Source organism: Pinus tabuliformis, chromosome 3_2, assembly GCF_031772625.1.
Source record: "Pinus tabuliformis cultivar Carrire ecotype Pingquan chromosome 3_2, CPIR1, whole genome shotgun sequence".
Taxonomy (NCBI): Eukaryota; Viridiplantae; Streptophyta; class Pinopsida; order Pinales; family Pinaceae; genus Pinus; species Pinus tabuliformis.
In genome coordinates, this window is record NC_142302.1 from 1,085,395,701 (window position 1) to 1,085,420,734 (window position 25,034).

At 36.4% G+C, this 25,034-nt stretch overlaps 1 pseudogene; it reads left to right on the top strand.

The window, feature by feature from the left end:
• Nucleotides 1–7,926: 7,926 nt before the first annotated feature.
• LOC149184447 (iron-sulfur cluster assembly SufBD family protein ABCI8, chloroplastic-like) overlaps nt 7,927–25,034 on the top strand; it is a 31,583-nt pseudogene continuing 14,475 nt past the window's right edge.

Here is a 25,034-nt window from a genome sequence, read left to right on the forward strand (position 1 = left end):
GCTTTCAGGTTCCTTACTAGGTGTTTGCATTTTCTTTCCTCGGGGCATCAGTTACCGATAATAATGCTTTACTATGCCCTTTGAATTCCTTCAAACCAAGCTTATGCAAAAATTAAAAAAAAACTACACACCTTTTTTTTACTTTGTAGAAGTCTGATATTGAATCTAATGTATCTCTGTAATTTCGAATCATCCAGTTCTGAAATTGTGACCTGTAGTAGCCTTCTACGTCCTCTTTCCAATGCCACTAGTCTGATCCAAATTGGATTCTCCAAGAAAGAGTTATGCACAATCTCCCGCAGTGACCTGATTATAGACTAGTTCAGTAGAGAAAACTTGTATGAAGTGCCACGTGTCACTGTTTCCACCTTTAACTCTGAAAAATATATAAACGAAAACTACATTCTGTCCTCTTTCTGTACCTTCTTACGAAATTTCAATCCGATGCTTAGAAAGAAAGTTATGACGATTTTTGAGTGTAATTCAGGAGTCTGCAAAAAGACCAACTTCCTCATATCATATCTCCGAAAATATTGCCCGAAAAGCTCTGAAATTTGGGCCCAAGGTTCAGCGCGATTTCTTCTCAAATGGGTTTTTTTGCGACTTCTGAAACGTCAGAGAAAAAAAGTTATAGAAAAAATGCCACGATGACCTGTTTGGAGCAGCGAAACCCTAGAATCCAAAGCTCTGATACCAAATGTTATGAAATCAGCTCAAGAAAAGATAGAAAAGATATATCAATGCCTTAGAATTCAGCCTCTTCGAGGGGGAAACCTCCTTTACATTACATAAATGAACAATTCTTCGATGATTCAAATGACAAAACCTCCTTTCTATATATAGGAGTCTAAGCAGTCACAATATAATCCAGCCGACCTAACAATAATAATATAAAGCCACAAAAATAACAATAGAGGGATTCTATGGGCACATTAATAACAATATGGGGGCAATGGGGGCACAACAATATAAATAAGGGGTATAACTACAATAGTAATGGGGTAATCACTAGTATTATAGGGACCCAACATTGCCCCTTTTCACCTTTGGCTCCTTCTTCTTCTTCTCTTTCTTCTTCTTCTCCTTCTTCTTCTCAGTTACTTGATTTTTGGCTTTACCAGCTTCATCAAGTGAACAAGAAGGAGGAGAGGAAGAATTGGACGAAGTAGAGGATTGGGTGGTAACTCTGGTATCGTTTAGTTGCTGACTTAAACGTTGAGGAATCACAGTGTTCTGAACGACAGAGGTTAAGAAGAGCCATACGGGCAAGCCAATTGTCAATCACGGAAGAGACAATGTGGCCATATGGGGTGCACCAACATCTCTCCAAGAGGAGAAGGGACTGGGATTTCCTCTAAGGGGAACCCCTTGGTTGGTGGAATCCATTTTTCTCAACCTAAGACCAATGTAGGAAAGGTGATGATTATTCCGATTAAAATAAATTTTAGACGCTTTGACGCAACTTGTTTTTTCAATTTTAAAGAGTGGAGAAAAAATGAAAGATGACTCTAGTCGCCTTCGATTTTTAATGAGCCTGAAGTGACAAGTGCTCAGATGGAACTTTTCCTTTAAGGAGTCTGAAAAGGAACGAAAGAGATTGCTCTATAAATCTAGACAGAGGGATTACCAAACCAATCGCAAAACTACAGAATACTTTTTACGGTACGGCAGTCAATCTTCCCGAATGTTGTGTTCAGTGCATTGTGATCGATAGGGTGGCAGACATGGCTTCCTATGGATAAAGGATATAGCCTATTGTGGTCTCCCAAACTATACTTGACGGTACACGGGAGCACAAGTCCGTACTGGCACTTATCGTCTCAAAGTGGAGGAATCACCCAACCAACAGTGAAAACAACAGTTAGCAGGGTTTACGACGCCGAAATACGTCTCTAGCCTAGACTTCTAGATGTTGTGCGTTAGGTTCCAAAGCGTTTTTAGATTCATTAAATGTATTTTACAGTTGATCTTGCTTAAGAAATTTGCCTTTCAGGTTCACCACGTGATGTAGATGTACAATTCCTAAAATGCAATCTAAGATGATAAACAATCATTTAATCTTCTTTTTGCAATGAAAATCCTAGCTACTAAGGAAAGAGAGATGGTGTTCTTTCAACAAAGAGCAGAGAGCACACACTATATGCATTGTCCTAAATCAAACCAACAAACAATCTAAATGCAAATGCGCGTGCATGTATTTGTTTTCAGCCTTCTTAATGTGTGAATGATAAAAAGAAAGCTAAGCGCAAATCTAAATTATTTTTCAAAGCGACATTACTAACAAGTTTCTTTTCAAGACAAAATGAGGCAAATGACAACACTTACGACTTGGAAATGAAAACTTGCTTTTGACACTTGAAAAACTACTAAATCAAATCAAATACAAGAGTAACAGTGTAGTCGACTATCAAGAACAATCAGATTCTCTTCTATGACTGAAAACGACAATTGCGACACTTTCAAATCAAGAAACGACAATACAATTATGCTACTTCTTTGTAAAAGAGAACAGAAAATGGCCCAAAATACATAAAAACATTTACAGTTCTTTGCAAATGGAGGCGGAATAATGGCAAGGAAGCGGGTTTCCAACAGAGGTGTACTGACTACAGACAACAAAACTCCTGAATAGATCTGAAAAGAGTGAACACAGAAACCAAAATCTAAGAGCAGAGGAGGTCTGATCAGCGCACCTGTAACACAGGGAAACTGAAATGCAATGCACCTACTACACTCGGGAAATGCGATGCATTCAGGTTTCAAAGAAGAGACAGTGCGATGGACCAGGGACGATACTTTAACTGGGTTCCGGGTCACAGTTTGCAGCTCAGTTCAGGGATTTAGGCCGAGCAAGTCGTAATCAGTAAATGAATCACAGGGGTAGATCTAAGGAGGTTACTAGAGCCACCACAAGGGCAATTAGAGAGCTTGTAAATCAATTGTTTAATTCATAAACAAAACCCAGAGATAGACTGAAGCATCATTGATCTACTTTGCACTTGCATAGCAAATGTAGTTCAAAGGCTAGCTGGCTTGACTTCAGGCTCCCTCTGTAAGTTTATAAAGTAAACAATTGTAGATAAACAAACAACTTATTCGCTCCCCAGTGGAGTTTCCATTTTTTTATCGGGAAAACTAGTGTCTATGCAGAGCTGCTATTCCCACTAAGGCTGGTAGCTACCTTAGAAACAAACAAACTAAAACTACTTTTGTTTTCCTTTATGAGAAATAGATAAGAGGGGAATAAGGAGACCAACCTCTGTCTTGCGCTTGGTTCCTTGCTCAATTCCTCTCCCTTGTGATAGGTCTTCGCCACTCGCTTCCTCATCTACACAGCTTCAAAGAGCACCTATAGAATCAAAGCAACATAACACTATCCAAGAACATAGATCTATTATCATAAACAATATAGGACCAGATATATATTGACTACACAAATGCATATAACATCAATCATACAAAAATGTGGAGGAAAACTTGAATAGCTTTATTGATAATCAAGAAAGATAAAAGAGGATTACAACCATTTGTTCTGACCCAGCATCATCCTCTGAACAAGAAAGCCCTTCTTCACCTCATGAAAAGCTTGGATCACCCAACACTATGATATTGCACCAAGAAACCAACAGCACTTCCTTACAAGATACAAAATTGCAGCCTCTGGATCTCTGGGATGAGGGATCCATATATAGATGTTTGCAACGGGGGTGAGTCAGCTTTTGAGATTTGATTATTGTCCTCTCTCTGATAGTTCTTGATTCCACTTGGAGAATGATGATCTCTTACTCATCCCTGGGCGAATGCAGAGAGGCAAGTGTCAAAGGAGAAGTATCTGGAAGATTCCATGATCCTCCACCTCGTGGATTGACCTTTCCATTTGTCCACTCTCGCCCATCGCACCCCATAGAAGGGCTTTTCAACATGCATCGCACCTATTGTGTGTAGGCAGGTGGGATGCAACACACTTTGACCATGGAGCAGTTGAACTGGTCCAGTTTTGACCAGTTCTGAGTAGTTTTTCATGGAGAACTTCTGGGAGATGCTATAATCAGTTAACCTTGTTCCTTTAGGGGTTGGAACAACACCTTTAGGGACTTAAGAGCCCTTGGTTTATGGACATTTATGATTGGGGTTGCAGTGCCCAAAAATGTCTATAACACCAGGTATATGAGACCAATTCATAGGGGCATACCTGGCATTCATTCTTGCAATGGCACTCATCTTGAAACTTCATCAAGCTATTGATCTTCTAGTAGTGGAGTCGCCTTCCAATTTGTTATTCGATGTGTGGAGTTGCCACGGTATATTGTAGCATCGAAAACTTTTTGTGCTCATACTACCTTCAGAAGTTTAGCTTCTTGATTGCGGGAATGAATAATCTGCAAATTCCCAGCATAAGCACCAAATTGTTATCACAAAACCTAACCCTGACAAGTTGCTGATCAGGTAGACCTTGAGTAACCGTTTCAAACCAACTTTTGGCTAAGGCTTATCCTCCACAACCTGAGAGGGCTCTCTCACTAGGTTAAAGATTTTGATAATGGATTAGATGGCTAACTCTATGAAACAAATGAAGGAGTGTAAATGGTTGAAACAGAATCAATAAACATCCATTGGGTTTATGGAGTCAGAAAATTCTTAGTATGAAAACAACATTAGCTAAACATGGAAGTTAGGGCATCAAAAGTTCAATATATCAGTTAACATATAGAAACATGTAGGAAACACAGTCTACAAATGCATGAAGGAAGTTAGAGCATTTTCAATGAGGTATAAGTATAATACATTCATACTAATGCAAATAAGGAAGTGAGGACAAACATAAAACAAGGCACCATTGAACTCTTTCTAAATCTTGAGAAGTAAAGCCAAAGTCTGTATTCATAAAAACATAATCTTCTACAATGAGACAGTATGAGTGTTTTCTCTGAAAAATTCAAACCCCTGGTGCATTACAACTCTTTTCATATATCGAGTTTCCTTACAAGCTTGAAATCCTTCCTCCAGCAAGAGGGGAATTCGAATTTCTCTAGACCTTACACCTATTGAACTTTAAACAAACTATTAATTACAACTGACTGTAAACTAACAACCTTAGAGACCTAATTTGACTAGGAGTGTAACTCCTTATCTATGTTGGCAACAACCTTAGCTATGAAAACAAACTCATTCTTTGACATCTTTCCCTCTTCATTTTTGAACTTGGTGATGTCCATAACCCCCTAGCTAGCCTCCAATAGCTTCTCCTTCATCTACCCTAAAAACTAGGAAACTGTCCCCTGCTTTGTTCTAGCTGAAAAATACGTGTTAGGACAGAGCTTTGTTCTCCTCATCAAAAATGTGTTTTGAAAAACTAAAGGAGGCTTTTGTAGACCACTCTGTGTTGAACAAAAACCTCTCTTTTTTTTCAATACCTTTCCTACTACCTAGAAACTGTATTTGAATATCAGGTGTAAACTGGAAATTGTGATTTATGAAAAATTGCTCCTACAGCAGTTTCATAGCGCAATTTGAGTCATCAACTTATCCCAGCTCATAATGAATTTGAAGAAACAGAAAAAGGTTTTTGTAGTTCAGTATGTTAGAAATAAAAAACTCTTTAAATTTTCCAAAATATGCTTTCAGTTGCTCAATAGACCTCCTCGAAGTTGACTACTTAAAATAGTTTTTCTGCTGAAGAAGGCCGCCTCAACGATTTTGTAGCGCATCCAGTGCAAATTCTGGGTTTTTCACTATGAAAAATCCTAACTATGAATCCCTGATTTTGTAGTAGACATAGTGTTTTTTTTTAGTTTTGTGCTACGAAAACTCCTAGGTGATTTCGTAGCGCATGCCAATTTTGAAACAACCTTAACACATGACACCTTTGAATCAATGTGGGATCAATGGTAAGTAAAACAAGATTGTTGAACTTATTTGATAATGGAAACAAGACTCCACTCTATGTTTTATACTTCTAAAAACATTAAAAATGACTTGACCATGTTTAACATAAAAACATTGGAACCATGTGGGCTATCCAAAATTGTTAAAACTTTTATAGTGATAACAACTAGTATGATGAATGTTGTTGAACCCTCTAGTTATAAAGAAGCCAATCAATATAGTGAATGGAGGGCTGCTATGGAATAATGCTCGTAGCGGGAAACTACTGGAGGACAGCTGATTCCCCAGCATTGATAGAGAATTACCGGAGGCCACAAGGTATGCTTCACTTTGGGCCACAAAGGATGCGAAATGGATACGTGACACCAAAATCTTCTGGGTGCACATGGAGATGAGCATCTGGATGTGGATCAATCAGAGGCTATGCCTGTCACCTATGGTATACAATAGTCTATAGAGTTTTGCAAAATTCAAAGCTGACATGCATAATGTATACGTCAGGGCACACAAGGATTCAATGAAGCTGTGGATGAAGCTCCCATTTATAACCACTGACGACGCCATATTCACTGTCTTGGAGACATGGCCTCTGGAATGGTGTGCTCCAGACCCGGTAGAATTAGAGAAGGCGGTATCGCAAAAGAAGAAGGATGATGCCAAACTGCACGTCACACAATTGGCCGAAAAAAGGCGGCAGGAAACAGTGGCAGCTAAGGAAAAGGTAGTGCAAGAAGCAACACAGAGAACCACAGAGCAGAAAAAGGTTCTAGAAGTAGCAGTAGCGGAACAGGGAAAAGAGGAAGCATAGTGAAGGCAGATGAGGACCAAGTAACGTCCTCACAGGGGCAAGAGGAAGAGGAAGCAGAAACAGCAGAAGGGAGCATGGATTGAGGGGCTGCATCCACACAGTTAACGTGCCCACGCATCACAGAGAGAGCAAGACCAAGGAAGAAGGTCAAGGCCTCGAAGTTGGCCATTGACCTAATCACCTTAACCAAAGGTGATCTCCATGACATCGATGAGACGGTCTCTGATGTCACCAATGAAGCACTTCAGGATTTTATGCAGGAGCACCACACTGTGTTGGGGACCCTCAAGGTGCAGTTGCAGGAGTTACATGTGCGTCTCCCTCTAGTGGGTACCCTTTCTACCCACCTTGCAGCAGGATCCTCGACAGCAGAATAGATGTTGCATGTACGGATGGAAAACATGGTAGTGTTGCCGAAAGGGGCCCTAGTCACAGCAAGTGTGACCAATAGATTTTCAGTTAACATGTTGAAAGGCCTTAGCCTTAATTTGGCTGCCCTTATATGAGAGACACTGTATGTGCTACAGGATGGGAAAATGGCAGAGCTATGGGCCAGGGAGAGCCACGCAATCCAAGTTCTTAGTGAACAGAAGATAAACATGGAACAACTCACATTGCAGTGCAATGAATTGGTGTTGCAAAATCAACACTTGGAGCAGATGGTAGATGACACTTGCCGACACGTCTCGAAGCTAGCCATCTCAGCAGATCTACTGGTAGAGGTGTATATCCATAGATTGGCAACCGGAGTCCACGAGGCCAATGAAGAAATGTCAAAGGCTCAGCTGGAGCTGCATCTTGAAATCACCGAGCTACGGTTGAAAGCGTGGCCTTCCACTCCCTGAGAAGTCAAAGAATGACACGCTAGCACTATCACAGTAGGGTTGGAAGAAATTAGGGGTGCAGTGCGAGACTGTACTAGCATGTTGGAACAAGCAATTGAGGTCCTCACAACTTTGTGGGATGACCCCAACATCCAGCGCCTACAGACAGAGGCGTGAGAACTCCAGTAGCAATATGAAAGTTTCTGAGGAACTGCGCAGACAATATTCCTCACTCAGCGGATGCAACAAGCTAAGGCACTGAAGGAGCAAGTGGACATGGCACGACATAAGGAAGTAGTTCTCAAAGCACACGTTCAGCTCTGGATTGACGAGGCCTTCACAATCATGGAAAATATCAAAGGAAATCTCGTACACATACATGGGATGCACGAACAAATGTAAGGAAGCATGCGAGACATAAAGGTCTTAGAAGAGCGGATGCAGCAGGTTCAACAAGCAGCAGCTCAATGCGCTACAGACATCAGTACCATTCGAGAACAGTTGGAGGGACTCTGTGCCAAGATCACCACGCCGACAGAGTGACTCGAGGGCGAGTCACGATGTTTGTGTTGGGGGCCTGTTGGGCATGGAATCCCCCCCGAAGCAGTTTTGGGGCTCAAAGCCCAAGTTTTTACTAAACAATGTTGTAAAGCCCCACGAATTTCAGGTGTGGAAGTATGTTAGAGTCATAGGGTTGTCTACCCTAGTTTTGGATGTAGTATTAGCTTACCCATGGTCTGCGAACCATGGAATTGTATAAATAGAGCAAGGCTCTAAGATATAAAGACATCTAATAGAGAATGGACATGGAAGGTCTTAGAGATTAAGTCGAAGTGTATAAGTGTGTCTTTGGGTCGTAGAGTAGGAGAAGGCTCTGTAGTTGAGTGCGTAGAGGCCTAGTTGTTCACAGCTGAGTGCGCAGACCCCTACATCTAAGTGTGCAGGGCAGAGTCGAGTCTGTAACCAGAGAAGAGAATAATAAAAGAAGTTTTATCCAAATTCGGTGTATCTATTCTTGAGTTATTACATGTTTGATATCAATTGCAAATATACTATTTATTTACTGCATGCACTTATATGAATCATTTATATTGCTAAGTATACTTTACACATGCAAGTAAGCTAAGTTAATCAACTAACGGTGGAATACTAGTAAGGATTTGGGTAATAACAGTGTTCGGCCCCTAAGTAGGGTTGCACGAAGGCAACATATCAGGCTGCGATGTATGAGTAAGTGTGCGTAGCGAGATGCGTGTAGGGTCAAACTGTAGACCACTTGAACTCATCAGACATCTCTAGGGTGTGAAAACCTGGTTCTGACACCCTCCCATACTACTTCGGGTGAGACCTCAGTCCACGCTCCATAGACTGTTGCCGAAAGGGCCAGTAGTACCGGGATTTGTTTGGCTAAATCACCTTTGAACCTAGGTCAGGCCCCAACAAGCCAACACCAAAGGAAGATAGAAATAAACTTGACTCAAAGGCCATCAAATGTATTTTTGTTGGGTATTGTACAGAATTTAAGGCTTACAAATCGTTTAATCCCGTTACTCATAAAGTGTTTGCGAGCAGAGATGTAGTGTTTCATGAGTAGGTTAATGATGGAAGCCATGAGAGTGCTAATGAAGAATGGCACGTGCCCTTGTTGGTGGAAGAAGGAAGTGATGAATCAAGTGACAACAATAAGTAGTAGTAGAAGTAGTAGTAGGAAAGGAAAGAAGATGATGTAGCTGTCAAGCCAAGTCCAGAAAATGATGATCAGACAAGGTTTGAAGCTACCCCACCACTCAGGAGATCAGGTAGGAAAGCTCAATTTCCAGCAAGATATAGGGAAAATTATTTTATAACTAGTATGATGAATGTTGTTGAACCCTCTAGTTATAAAGAAGTCAGTCAATATAGTGAATGGAGGGCTGCTATAGAAGAGGAATATGAATCAATTCTCAAAAACAAAACTTGGGACCTAGTTAAACTACCTAAAGGAAAATAACCCATAGGATGAAAATAGTTGTATAAGCCCAAATTTAAAGTAGATGGGATCATAGATAAGTATAAAGCTATGCTGGTTTCAAAGGGTTATTCGCAGGAATAATGCATAGATTATGATGAAACATTTTCCCATGGAGCTAAATTAAACACAATCAAAATGATAATTTCTTTAGCTACTAAACACCATTGGATGATTCACCAGCTAGATGTTAACTCTACATTTTTAAATGGGGACTTAAAAGAATAATTCTACTTAGTGCAACCTGGGGGGTTTGTCAAACATGGCGAAGAACATTTAGTTTGCATGTTGAAGAAACCATTGTATGGATTAAGACAAGGACTCAGATCATGGTATGACAAAATTGATTCATTTTTCTTGCAGCATGGTTATAAAAGGAGAAAAAATGACCCTAATCTTTATACCATGTTTGATAAAGAGGGAAGGATTGTTTTGATTTCTTTATATGTAGATGATCTAATCATTACAGGGAATGTTGATGATCTCATTAAAGAAATCAAAGAGCAGATGTCACAAGTTTTTGAGATGAAAGACCTTGGAGAGCTACACTATTGTTTGGGTTTGGAAGTCTGGAGGGATTCTGGACAAAATTTTATGTCACAAAGTAAGTATGTAAGGAGCTTACTAGAAACGTTCAGAATGGATCAATGCAAAGCTGTAGTAGTACCTTTACAACAAAACTTAAAACTTTAGAATGATAATGGATCTAATGAAGCATATGCAACATTGTCTAGACAGTTGGTTGAGATTCTAATCTACTTGACTACAACTAGGCCTGATTTGTTTTATGCAGTCAGTGCATTGAGCCAATTTATGTCAAATCCCCTTGAGAGCCATTGGGTTGTAAGTAAAGGTGTTTTAAGGTATCTCCAGGGAACCTTAGAGTTTGATATTGTTTATACTCATTTGTGTGATGTTAGATTGATAGGTTTTTCAAACTCTGATTGGGCTGGAAATGTAGATGACAGACGATCCATAATAGGATATGCTTTCAACATTGGATCTAGGGTCATTACATGGAGTAGCAAAAAGCAGAACAAAATATCCTTGTCTTCTGCAGAAGCTGAATATCAAGCTATGTGTGTAGCAACATGTGAAGCAATTTGGTTGAGGAGACGTTGGCTTGTTGGGGCTTGACCCGAGTTTGGAGTTAATTAGCCAAAAAAATCCCTATACTACTGGCCCTTTCGGTAAAAATATGCGGGGCGCAGACTGAGGTCTCACCCGAAGTAGTATGGGAGGTTGCTCGAACCAGGTTTCCGCACCCTTGAGATGTCTGAGAGATTCAACTGGTCCAATTATTCATCCCTATGTGCAGGTCAATTTGCGCACTTCCTTGTTCCTCACACTCTGATACACTACCTTCGCGCAGCCCTAACCAGGGGCTGTGGAGCTCTTGCGCTGCTAGAGCAGCGCTCTGCACTATTACCCGAGATCTTACTTATCTTCCTATACGAGTTAATTACCTTCACATACTTGGATGTCTTACATTATATTTGTTTATAAAAAACATTTATATGAGTTCGCACAACAAATAAGCAGTATACTTGCAATTTATACTCAATCATACATTAAAATAGGAAAAGATACACGGGAATATGAAATACTTCTCTTTATTGATTCTTTCAACGGTTATAGACTCAACCTGCCATGTGCACTTAGCTGCAGGGGTTTCCGCACTTAGCTACGGACTACTAGGCCTCTGCGCACTTAGCCGTAGAGCCTTCTCCTACTCTACGACCCAAAAACACACTTTACACTTCGAATCGATCACTTACATTTATAATTCCCCATTCCTTTTTCTCTCCACTTAGAGCCTCACTCTATTTATACAATCCCATGGTCCACGAACCATGGGTAGGTCTATCTAGCCAACATTACATTACAAAAACTAGGGTCGACAACCCTGTGACTCTATTATGATTTCACACACTGTGCCTACCATTCGCGGAGCTTTTACAAAATGATTTAGTCAAAACTTGGACTTTAAGGCCCAAAATATGCCTTGGGGGGATTCCATGCCCAACATGCCCCCAACACAAACATCGTGACTCGCCCTTGAGTCACTCTGTCGGTGCGAAGATCTTTGCGTGAAGTCCTTCCAACTCTACTAGAACTATTGCAAGGTCGGCAGTGCACTGAGCTGCTGCCTATTGGATTGAATGTACACGTTACTCTGAGACCGCGGTGTCAGAACTGCTTCTCTAGATTTGTGCCTATATCCCTTGCATTTGTACAAACTTTCCTTCAATTTCTGTTGTGATGGTGAAGGCCTCTTCGATCCAAGGCTGAACGTGCACCTTCAAGACTACTTCCTTATGTTGTGTCGTGTCCACTTGTTCTTTCAGTGCTTTGGGCTATTGCATCCGCACGAGCCTCTGAGTGAGGGCCACTGTCTGCACAGTTCCTTTGACATCGTCATACTGCTGTTGGAGTTCTTTTGCCTCTGTCTCTAAGCACTGGATGTTAAGGTCCTCCTGCAGATTTGTGAGGACCTCAAATGACTCTTCCAACATGCTCGTGCAGTCTTGTACTACACTGTCGATCTCACCCAGTCCCACTATAATAGTGCCAATGCATTATTCTCTGACTTCCAGAGGTGTGGATGGTTGTGCCTTTAACTGAAACTCAACGATCTGAAGGTTCAGATCCAGTTGAACCTTTGTCATTTCCTCCCATGCCTCACACACCCCTGTTGCTAGCCTATGGATGCGTGCCTCCACTGGTGTGTCTACTGGGATGGCCAGCTCAGGGACGCTTTGACAAGATTCATTTAGTACTTGTACCAGTTGTCTATTTTGCGACACCACTTCATCGTGCTACAAGCTCAACTGTTCCATGTTGATTTTCTACTCATTGAGGACTTGCAGTGCGCAACTCTCCATAACCCACAGTTTTGCAGTAATCTTGTCTTACAGAACGTATAAGGTCTCCCACGGGAGTGCAACCATGTTGATTCTGACACCCTTCAATGCACTAACCATAGGCCTATCAACCTCATTTTTTGTCACTAGTGCCCCTTCCGGTAGCACTATGGTATTTGTCACCCAAGTGTGCAACATCTATTGTAATGCTATTGCTCTGACTGCAAGGCTGGTAGAAAGGGTAACAGCCTAAGGAGTGTGCACCTGCAACTCCTGCAGCTACCCTCTGAGGCAACGAAACCATTTGTTGGCTTATAGGGGCCTGACCTACGTTCGGTGTTAATTATCCAAATAAATTCATGTACTATTATCCCTTTCAGCAACAGTCGATGGGGCACAGACTGAGGTCTCACCCAAAGTAGTATGGGATAGTAATGGAACTAGGTTTCCACACCCTTGAGATGTCTGAGAGGTTCGACCGGTCCAACTATTCATCCCTACACGTAGGTTACTTCACGCACTTCCGTGTTCATCATGCCCTGATACACTACCTTTGCACAGACCTGACCAGGGGCCATGGAGCTTCTGCGTTGCTAGAGCAGTGCTCTATGCTATTACCTAGGATTTTACTTATCTTCCTATACCAGTTAATTACCTTCACGTACTTGGATGTCTTACGTTATATTTATTTATACAAAACATTCATATGAGTTCACGCAGCAGATAAACAATATACTTGCAATTTATACCCAATCATACATTGAAATAGTAAAATATACACAGGAATATGGTAAACTTCTCTTTATTGGTTCTTTCAATGGTTACAGACTCGAACTTCCCTACGCACTCAGCTGCAGGGGTCTGTGCACTCAACTGAGGAGTACTAGGCCTTTGCGCACTCAGCTGTAGAGCCTTCTCCTACTCTATGACCCAAAAACACACTTTACACTTTGACTAAATCACTTAGACTTATAATTCCCCCATTCATTTTTCTCTCCACTTAGAGCCCTGCTCTATTTATACAATCCCACGGTCCGCGAACCATGGGTAGGTCTATCTAACTAACATTACATTACAAAATCTAGGGCAAACAACCCTCTGATTCTATTATGATTTTGAACTCCACGCCCACAATTCATGGAGCTTTTAAAAAAGGATTTGGTCAAAACTTGGGCGTTAAGCCCCAAAACATACCTTGGGGGGATTCCATGCCCAACAGGAGACTTCTCCTTGATGGTGGAGAAGAACAGAAGGTTGCAATAGTGATAAAATGCAACAACCAGAGCTCCATCAAACTTGCAAATAATCCAGTATTTCATAAGAGCACAATGCATATCGATACACAATTTCATTTGTCAAGGAGAAAGTTCAGTTAAAAGAATCCATATTGAGTATTGTAATAGTTGTGACAATGTTGGTGATATTTTTACCAAACCTCTTGGTAGAATCAAATTTGAGTTTTTTAGAGAAGTGTTAGGCATATCTTTGAATCCATTTCTCCATTAAGGGGGAGTGTTGAGATTAATGTAAAAATAGTTCAAACCGAACCCTAGATTAGGATTTTGTTCCTGTTTTATAGGATTCAATTTAACTTCCCTAAATGTGTGCTTGTTATATATATTCCTCATGTAATGAACTAAATATAGTGCGTGCACTGCAGAGGTAGTCTTACAGGTGGTGTTTTACACATGTAAGTTGCTTAGTTGTTTAATAAAGTTGATTCATTATATTTTTGACAGATATCACTTATGTATCACTAACCAAAATTTAAAAAGATGATAACCTCTAATCCACTCAAGAGATAATGCTAAATGGAACAAAAAAAACTAATCTTATTTGATATGCTTTATGAAATATCCTATAAAATATTTTATCACGTCTTATTTGGTATGTTTTAGGAAATATCCTATGAAATATATGATTATATATTTCTCCCATTTTGAGGCCATGATTTCAAAACTAGTGAACATAGTTGTTGTAACCTTTGAGAGTGGAATATAATATTATTTTTAATCAATCCAATCCCTTTCGAATACGAGTGAATGACGCAGATGCTCTGAAAACAATGTTATTTCTTTCCATTTTCACACAGACAACCATGTTCCCTTGCTTGATTACATTCCAACAATGATCAGAGACCTTTCATTATACGCCAACAATCATCAAGACAGACAGGCCCATCTATATAGTGATTGATTAGATAATGGAAAGCTAAATTTGTATCCATGGGAAAAAGATAGGGAGTACAGACTCATGCATCTTGTGAACAATGTATTTTCAGTCACGGGTATTATGATTGTCACAATTTTTCTTGGAAAATAATGGAATTTTTTGGAATTTTGGTTATAGCTAAAGTTTAAAGGTTTTAGGTGCTTAGGGTTTTTTTCTTTATGGTGATGAGTATATTTCCAAAAATAACCATTTAAACACTCTCAAAATTAAATTTCTTGAAATCTTCTTCACAAAATTCTAATAAAAATTTCCTTATCCAAATAAAATTGTGGGTCCTAGACAATGCCATTATGGTGAGCCACTATCTCTAGGATTTCTGTTGATTTTATGCCATTTTAAACCTCAATTCCGAGCTAGAATTATCTTCCTTGAGTTTGATCTGAGACTTATCCATGAACGTTTGCTCGACTTGAGATGAAATAAGCCTCAATTCCTAGTGGTCATTATCTTTCTTGAGTTTGATCGGAGACTTATCCATAAAATTTTGCTTGGCTTGAGAAGAAATAACGTTTTTTTTAGCAGCAATGATAGTGTTATGCTAAGTGGGATGGAGATTTAGAGAATTTAATTGATTGAAGTAATATTATAAAATGGGATGAATGTAAATTATTATTATTTTTATCCAAGAGAGTTAGATATGGTATTTTTAGAAAAGTTTGCTCCACATGATAAGAAATTATAATGGTTGATTTATGAGTGGTGATGATAATGTTATGTTTATCTTTTATGGGAATATACAAATCTTAACTTGATTCTACATTTTGAAAATATTTTAAAATCTGATAAATATGAGTAAGATTAAGATGAATTATTATGTCATTGCTTATGCAGTGACATCTATGATTAGTTCGAAGTTATTAGTTTGTTAGTACTAGTGTAAATTTTCAAATCTCCATAGTTAATATTAGGCTTTTAGCTGAATTTTTTGTGTGATGTCAGCATGTCACCACATCTGTGGCTCTAGAATTCGAGGGTCAACATCATCCTACCACGCAAGGTAGATTGTATTTGATAGTGTAGGTACATGGAAGGGCTATCCTTCATACAAATAGGAATTAACCTGGGTTGCTTTGAGCTTTGGTGGTTTTAATTTCGTTTTAAGAGTGTTGGTGGATAATTTATTATTATGGTTGATGGATCATCCAATTTAAGCGAATTTATCTACTTTTGTTGTTCAAAGTGGTTGTTCTATTTTTTTTCTTGGTCTTGTGGCGTTCATTAAGGCTGGATTTATTGTTTCTTGTTTTACATCTTGTTGTGAGGTTTTCCTTATTACCAGGTGAGTTTTTTTTTCACTTCAGTGGATATGACTAGTAAGAATTTTGTTCAAAATGTTGAAGTTGTTTTCCTATGTAGCAAGACACAAGTTTGCCAACTTCCTCGATGATGATTTGACAGGTGAATGGATCAACATTATCTTCTATTTTAATGGTTGTGGTGCATAATTTGGAATTCTAATGGTTCGTTGTTTAACATAATTTGCAGCTGAGGCTTTAGAATTTAGAGCATAAGATTTGTTCGAGTAAGAGGATTGTTGGATTCTAGCGGTGGAAACCTCATAAGTTTTTTAGTTCTCTTTATCAGGAAAATCTAGTTTAATGGGTTAGAAGTGTTAAATACATTATCAGCTAGAGTTTCGATGGTTTGGATGAAATGTTGTTGGAATAAACCAGTATTGACTAACCAAAGCTAGGTTGTAGGTCATCCTATCTTTTCATTTTCGAAAGTCCTATGGGTAAAGTGTCGAAGCTGTTTCCATATGTTTTGGTTTTAAAATGTCTACTGACCATGAATCCATTATTTTCTATAGCATTTATGGTAAATATTTCTTGAAATTTACTCGGAAATGTGTGAAGTCGAGAGTATAGGGATCTTTGCATTTTCAGAAGGCTTGTCAACAAGGTGGCAGCTCCAATTGCACATTGTGTTGTTTTAGATAGACATGGGGCTTGGAGTTCTATTGGCATAAATAACTAGCTTAGGAGGAAGTGTGACCTCAGTTGGGCATGAAACTTTCTGATGATGAAAGTTGATGCATGTTTACGTTTTAGCATACTCATGTATGTGAGTTTTTTATATTATTTTTACGTTCCAATATCATGTATTCAAGTTTTTATAGGGGTATCTATCTTCATTTCAGTTTTTTTGTTTTCTTTGGAGTAAGAGGAAACCTATAGTTGAGGTCAAGATTGATTTCGTGGTCAAGAAATCGGTGTCTCTTTGGAGAAGAATCATAAGAAAAGGGTGAGCTCTGAGTCATCTTGGGAAAGGCCGAGGTTCGAGCAGACTTGATGTTGTCACTGACGTTTAGGTTAGTGTTATGAAACCAGCTCACAAAAAGATAGAAAAGATAGGTCAATTCCTTAGAAATAAGCCTCTTCAAGGGGGCAACCTCCTTTACATTACACAAATGAACAATTCTTAGATGATTCAAATGATAAGACCTCCTTTCTATATATAGGAGTCTAAGGGTTCATAATATAATCAGATCTGACATAAAAATAATAATGTTAGGGCACAATAATAACAATAGTGGGCTTCTATGGGGCACAATAATAACAATATGGGGACTACATGGGCACAACAATATAATAAGGGGGTTGTACTAATAACAATAAGGGGTTACACTAGTAGTATAGGGACCTAACATGCCCCTCTCCTTCAAAAAGTTTTGTCCTCAATGCCTGAGTAGTTCTTGATGCTTTTATATAAATTCTTGTCCTCCCATGTGGAATATTTAACAGGTAAGTTCTTCAACTTGATGAGATACTTTGAAATTGATCTAATGTAGCTTTTGATTTCTCAGTTTTGTGACTGCTCCAGGCTCCATTATTATTTTTCCTTCCTCGTAAAGTTTTGGCAATATTGGTTGAACTGGGATCTTCTGCAACTTTTGAATGAGTGGCCACACTTCCTCATCCTCTTTCAATTCATACCTTGTTTCGTTTATCCAATCTAGTTGGATAATAGAAATGACACACAACAATGCTTCCACATCCTCATCCTTTCTTGAGAGTGCATCTGCCACAACATTTTGCATCCATTTTTTGTAGATGATTTCAAAGTCATAACCCAACATATTTCTGACCCATTTGTGTCGCTCTTAAGAGGATAATTTTTGTTCTAAAAGGTATGTAATACTATCATGATCCGTTTTTACCTTGAAGTGTCTTCCCATTAGGTAAGGTCACCATTTCTTAAGTGCGTGTAGTATTGCCAACATTTCCTTCTCATAAATATCTTTCTTGAGGGAAATTTGTTTGTATGTATGTAACGATAAAAATACCCAATCACCTACATAAAAACTTCTTTCATTGCAATGTTGATCTGCCTGTTGATTCATTCGATTCTGCACCAAAATGGTGTTATCCTTTAAAAGTTGGAGAACTTGTTGTTGATGCTTGATGTGATCTTTCATTGCTTGATTCTTTTTCTTCTTGATATGTCCTTCTATATTTAGAGTTTGAGGAGTGGTAATTTCTTCTAGTGCATTACAAGATATGGTCAAATTCATTTCTTGATGCTCTATGTGATCTTTCACTTCTTGAACATTTTTCTTCTTGATATGTCCTTCTATCTTGATAGTTTGAGGAGTGGTAATTCCAGCCATTGCATTACAAGATATGGTTAGATTCATTTCTTATTTCTTGATGTGGTCTTTCACTTCTTGAACATTTTTCTTCTTGATATGTCCTTCTATCTTAAGAGTTTTAGGAGTAGTAATTATTCCAATTCTTTACAAGATGTGGTCGGATTCATTTCTTCTTTCTCCGGGGTTGGTTCCCAGTGTATATACTCTTCTTTTGACGTTTCTTGATCCTTTTCTTCCTCCTCTACACAATCAATGTAAAATAATTTCTTCTCAGCACACTTATGACCTTTAATGTATTTTTTATCACAATTTTAACAAAGCCCTTTTTCTCTTTTTTCTTCCAATTGTTGTGGTGTAACCCTTGTAGGTTGTGGAAGGCTAGGAGAAACAACAATTCCATCTTTATAGTTGTGACGGGTAGACTTCCTTGTTGCCATAATTTTTCTTTCCACTTTGTAACAAAGCCCTTTTTCTCTTTTTTCTTCCAATTGTTGTGGTGTTGCTCTAAAGAAGGTGTTGTTCTTTGTATTCTCATAATGTGCTATAATGTCCTTCGTGAAAGCTGATCATGTAACAAGTGGTTTACGAGAACAAAGCCCTTTATGACATAAAATTTGATCTTGTTCTAAGTATGAAGATGCAATACATACCTTTTGTAATAGTGGTACACCATGTAGATCAAAATATTTCTCCATCTGTAGTATCCAATTTACCGGATCCTTGCCATCAAACTTCCTCATCTCGATTATTCTTGACTTTAGGAGCTCGATCTTGAAACAACTGTAACTCTGTAATTTCAAATCTCCAAGTTCTGAAATTTGTTCCTACAGTAGCTCTCTAAGTTCTATTTCTAACCCCACAGGTCTGATGAGTTTGATTATCCAATAAGGAGTTATGCCAAATCTCCCACGGTGATTTGATTATAGACTAGTTCAATAGAGTGAACTTGTACGACACATCACGTCTCACTATCTCGACCTTAGTACTTGAAACTGATATATAGAAAACTACAGGGACTCCTATTTCTGAAAATTCTTACGGAATTCCAATCTGATGCTCAAAGAGAAAGTTATGATGATTTTCCCAAGGTGACCTGTTTGGAATGTAATTCGGGGGTCTGCAAAAACCCTAACTTCCTCAGATTATATCTCTGAAAATATAGCGAGACCGGATCTGCAATTTGGAGCCAAGGTTTAGACTGATTTCGTCTAAAATGGGTTTTTGTTTTAGCTTCTGAAACTTCATCATGAAAGCATTATAGCAAAAATCCAACGATGACCTATTTTAGTTGAAATTCTAGATCTCAGAAAAAAACCTAAATTCCTCAGATCATATATCCGAAAATATAGTGAGGTAAGATCTTAAATTCGAACCCTGGGATCAATGTGATTAGTCTCAAATGGGTTTTTTTTTTAAGCTTCTGAAACTTTGTAGTGAAAAAGTTATCTAGAGAATATGCCACGATGACCTGTTTGGAGCAGCGAAACCCTAGAATCCAAAGCTCTGATACCAAATGTTATGAAACCAGCTCACAAAAAGATAGAAAAGATAGATCAACACCTTAGAAATAAGCCTCTTTGAGGGGCAAACCTCCTTTACATTACACAAATGAACAATTCTTAGATGATACAAATGACAAGACCTCCTTTCTATATATAAGAGTCTAAGGGTTCATAATATAATCAGAGCTGACATAACAATAATAATATAAGGGCACAATAATAACAATAGTGGGCTTCTATGGGGCACAATAATAACAATATGGGAACTACATGGGTACAACAATATAATAAGGGGGTTGCACTAATAACAGTAAGGGGTTACACTAGTAGTATAAGGACCTAACAATTTGTTTTTTTTTTTCTATAATTTATGAACCATATTCAGATTGTTTTATTCTTTAGATGAGGGTTGGAGGATTCATATATTTTAAGCATTTTAATCCTAATTTTCTTTTAATTTGTAGGTATTTTTTGGATTTATCATCTTAAACTTTTAGATAGGAAGAATGATAATCTTTCTGTAAAATTGCTTTAAATAAATGTCTTATAAAAAAAAAAATTGTTTCTTTGTTGATAGAAGAATAAGGTATTTTAAATTACATTTATTAAATAAGTTTTATGTAAAAAACAAAATAATAAATTATAGACACATATGTTAGTTTTATGGGGCTTCGCAGAAGCAAGTCGAAGGTCATGATGAGTATGAGGTTGGAGGTGGTTGTTGTAAACACGCATAACTATATGCATATATTTCTTTTGTATCTCCTACTGAAATCAAGTTGGAGGTTGGCATTGTCATTTGAATGGTCTATCTATACACTCCTGGCTATTGACACTCCCCAACCAATTCAACTTAGAATCTTGGTTCACTGTTGTTGTTATTATTATTTATTATAAACAACTTAAATGAGGTCTATGATGAAGTTTATCATGAGTTGATATGTTATAAATTAAATGTTAAATGTCTTATAAAAATAATTTTTTGAATTTGTTTCTTTATTGATAAAAGAACAAATTATTTTAAATTACATTTATTAAATAATATGTTATGTGAACAAAGAAAATAATAAACTATAGACACGTATGTTTGTTTTTTGTGCCTTTGTAGAAGCAAGTCGGAGGGTAGGCTGACTATGAGATTACTCATAACTATATGCACATATTTCTTTTGTGGCTCCTACTGAAAGAAACTCGGTGATCAGCCCCGACTATGAGATCGGAGGTTGACATTATGGTTTGAATGGTCTCTCCAAACACTCTCAACTACTAGCTTGCCAATTCAATTCCAGCTTCAATATTTCATTTTTTTCTTTAGAGAATGGGATGACTGGTTCTTATCTTTTAAACATTATATTTTATAAGTATAATTTATTCAATTTATATTTTTATTCATACAAAAAATTGTTTTACATCAATTTTATCAAATAATATATAATATGAAGAAAACAAAATATGAAATTATAAAGAGACCAATTATACATATATGTTTCTTTTGTGGACCCTTCTAGAAGAAATTTGATGGTTGGGCTGGCTATGAGATCGAAGGTCGGCATTGTGTTTTGGATGGTGCTATGATATTCTGCCACCAATTGGCCTACTTGTAAACATGCCCAATTATGTGTGCATATTCCCTTTGTGGTCCCCACTAAAAGAAAGCCGAAAGACGAGTCTGATTATGAGGCCAGAAGTTAGACTTGTGGTTTGAATGGTCTCTCTGGAAACTCCCGTCTTTTGACACTCCCCAACCAAATTGGCTTTATCTACAATACTGCATCGAAGCATTCTAAGTCAATATTGTTTTAAATTTGAAAATTATTTGTTTAAATTACAATTTTAGAGAATGGATTCTGAAATATTATATATATATATATATATATATATATATATATATATATATATATATATATATATATATATATATATATATAGATATATAATACAGTTTTATTAATTTATATTTAAATAATACGTTATCTGGAAAAATAAAATAATAAATTATAGACATGTAACCTCATGCTAACTATGAGGTTACAGATAAAAATATGCACATATTTCTTTTGTGGCTTGTACTAAAAGAATGTCAGATTTCGGTCCTAACTATGAGATCAGAGGTCGACATTGTGGTTTGAATGGTCTATCTAGACACTGCCAACTACTGATACTTCTCCACCAATTCGGCTCCATCTTCAATATTTCATTTTCTTTCTTTAGAGAATGGGATAACGACTTCATATCTTTTAAACATTTTATCTTATATGTATAATTTATTCAATTTATATTTTTATTTGTAAAGATGATAAATTTGTTTAAATCAATTTCATCAAATAATACAAAATGATAAATTATAAAGAAGCCAATTATAGATATATTTTTCTTTTATGGGTCCTTCCACAAGAAAGTTGGTGGTCGGGTTGACTATGACATCGAAGGTAAGTATTTTGTTTTGGATGGTGCTATGACATTACGTGACCAATTGGCCTCCTTGTAAACATGCCCAACTATATGTACATTTTTTGTGGTCCCTATTAAAATAAAATGGAAAGATGGTCCGTCTATGAGGTCAAAAGTCAGATTTATCATTTTAACGGTCTCTTTAGACTCTCCCTACTATTGGCAGTCCCCGACCAAATCGACTCCATTTACAATACTGCATGGAAGCATTCTAAATCAATTTTGTTTTAAGTTTGGAAATTATTTATTTAAAATAAAATTTTAGAAAACGGATTGTAATATATATATATAAAATACACTTTCATCAATTTATATTTAAAATACAATTTTGCAGTATATTTAAATTTTGTTCTATAGTACATTTTATATCAAGATCTTTTTTACTTTGTTTTTTGAGCATGTTATTCTTTGTTTATTTTTTTTTATTTTTATTTTTTTGGGTCCTAATTATTTTTAATTGTTGTAAGTGGCTAAATTCTTAAGTTTTATTGGTTCTACTTACAATTGTGGATGGTTTCTATATGAATTAAAGTGATTTATCGTTAGAAACATGTTATTATTTTATCAAAGATTTTTGTAAGTCATGATGCATTTGTTGATATTCAATGAACTGATGTTATTGGTCAAAAAAATAAAAAATAAAATAAAAATGTTTTGAGCAATACATTTTTGGAGTTGTGGATACAAATTGCTAATATACATTATTCTTTCTAGGTTTTTTATGTCTATAGATCATCCGTTGGTTTAATTCCTTCATAATATTTACGATGGACCTTTGAAATGTGTATTTTTAAGATTTGATCGAATAATTTCCATTTTAGCTCAGAAATATTTGTTTCTTTATGTGCTTTTTATTATATAGGTATGGGATTGTAGTGTTTAGGGTGTTCTAGACATTTGTTCAATTTTGAATTTTCTCGAAATTTTAAAGTGTTCAATACCTTTATTTAGATGGAGAAATATCTAAAACTTGATAGAATTTTAGAAATTTTAAATGAACTTTATTGTTGTCCATTAATTTGGTATTAAATTACATGTTACTTGTGGCTAGATTGCAAGTTAATTTTTTTAATGATTTTTTGAATTATGGAATAATGTTATTGTTTTATGTAGCAATTATGTGATTTTTTTTCCAAAACAAGTGGAAAGAAATAAGAAAACAAATGGAAACTAGGAGGAATTAAAGAACATTACAACCTTTGTTATTTGTAATTGTGGTGTTCAATAGTATTTAATGTCTAAAGACTTAAAGAAAACTATAAGGATTTTAAAATGCTTTTAGATACACAGAGTTTATTTTTTTCCCAATTGACATTTGGTATGATTTGAAGTGAAATGTCTAATATGATTACAATTGAACATCTTTGACTAATGAAATTAATTTTTAGAACATTTTTTCCTGATATTATTTATTCTAGTTGATATTAACAGGCCTTTATAGAGTAGTAATATTTACATTCCAGAATCATTATTTGACTTGATGATATACTGGATTCATCTATAATTGTTTTCTATGTGTAATTATTTTGTTACTCATTAAGGAGTTGAGACATAACATATATGTATTTATTAAAAAGGTATGTTAATGTTTACCATAAATAAAATATTTCAATACCCATATTAAGTAACAATTTTATATTCTCCACTAAGTGTTGGATAGATGCCGATTAGGTATGATGTTAAGGCACTCCTAGATGTCAAGTCATTGGTTCAATTCCCTGCCCTATTTAGGTGTTATTTTTAAACATGACAATGATGTAGCCTCACCAATGCTATTTTAACTTACCAAAAAATATTATATCAACTTCGCATAGAGATATAAAATATTTTTTATTTTTATTTTATATATATATATATATATATATATATATATATATATATATATATATATATATATATTCATTTTTCATTTTATTATATTCATTTTATTTATTGTGTAATTGATTCAATTCTCAATGTGGAGTTGGCACGTGTCATATTAAAAATATTAACGGAAAAAATATACCGATATAGATCCATCTTAATAACAAATATAGCATGAATAGATAGGGATGATATTTTTTGAAGTAAGAACCTCTTTTAGAGTGCAAAGTTTGAAAACAAAATTTCATCTCTCATCCCTTGATAGAACTCAATGAATTTGTAACTTAACATAGATTTCAAGCATGGTGTGTGTAACCAATATAAATAGATAATAACCTCAAATTTATGAACTTTAAAGAGTGATTAAATCTTTTAGAGTACTTTTGTACTTTAAAAAAGTTTACATAATTTCACTTCGCTCTTGATAACTTTTGGATTAACATAGATCTATATTAAAAATAATGATAAAAATTCAAATAGTATTTCTGATTTCCACTTATGTAAATATTACTAAACTTCCCTAAAGAATATGTAGATATTATTAAACCTGAATTATGATGAAATATAATAAATAATAAAAATTCAAGAGTATTTGTAATTTCTTGATTTCCTATGTTTTTCTTATATCTCTTCATATTTGTAGACATCGATAAACAATCTTACACTGCCATTTTTGGAATGGAATGCAATTGAATGATTGTTTGGTTTTTCATTGTAATTTTATCCAGTCGTGATATTAATAAATCCATTTTGTTTTATATATCTTAAAATCAGGCAAATACATGGTGGTTTAAGAAAACTTTAAAGCAGAAAAGTTATCACTCGGCAACAACATGTAATTGCTTATTATTCAAAACGCACAATTAGATGTACTCTCCCATTTTTAAGTTGCAAATGAACCACACAATTCAGAAATAAAGGGAAACGACATAGTTGATGGATGGAAAGTAACAGAGTGACAGGAAATTTTGGAGTTGCGAAGGAACATAATCAGATACCAACAA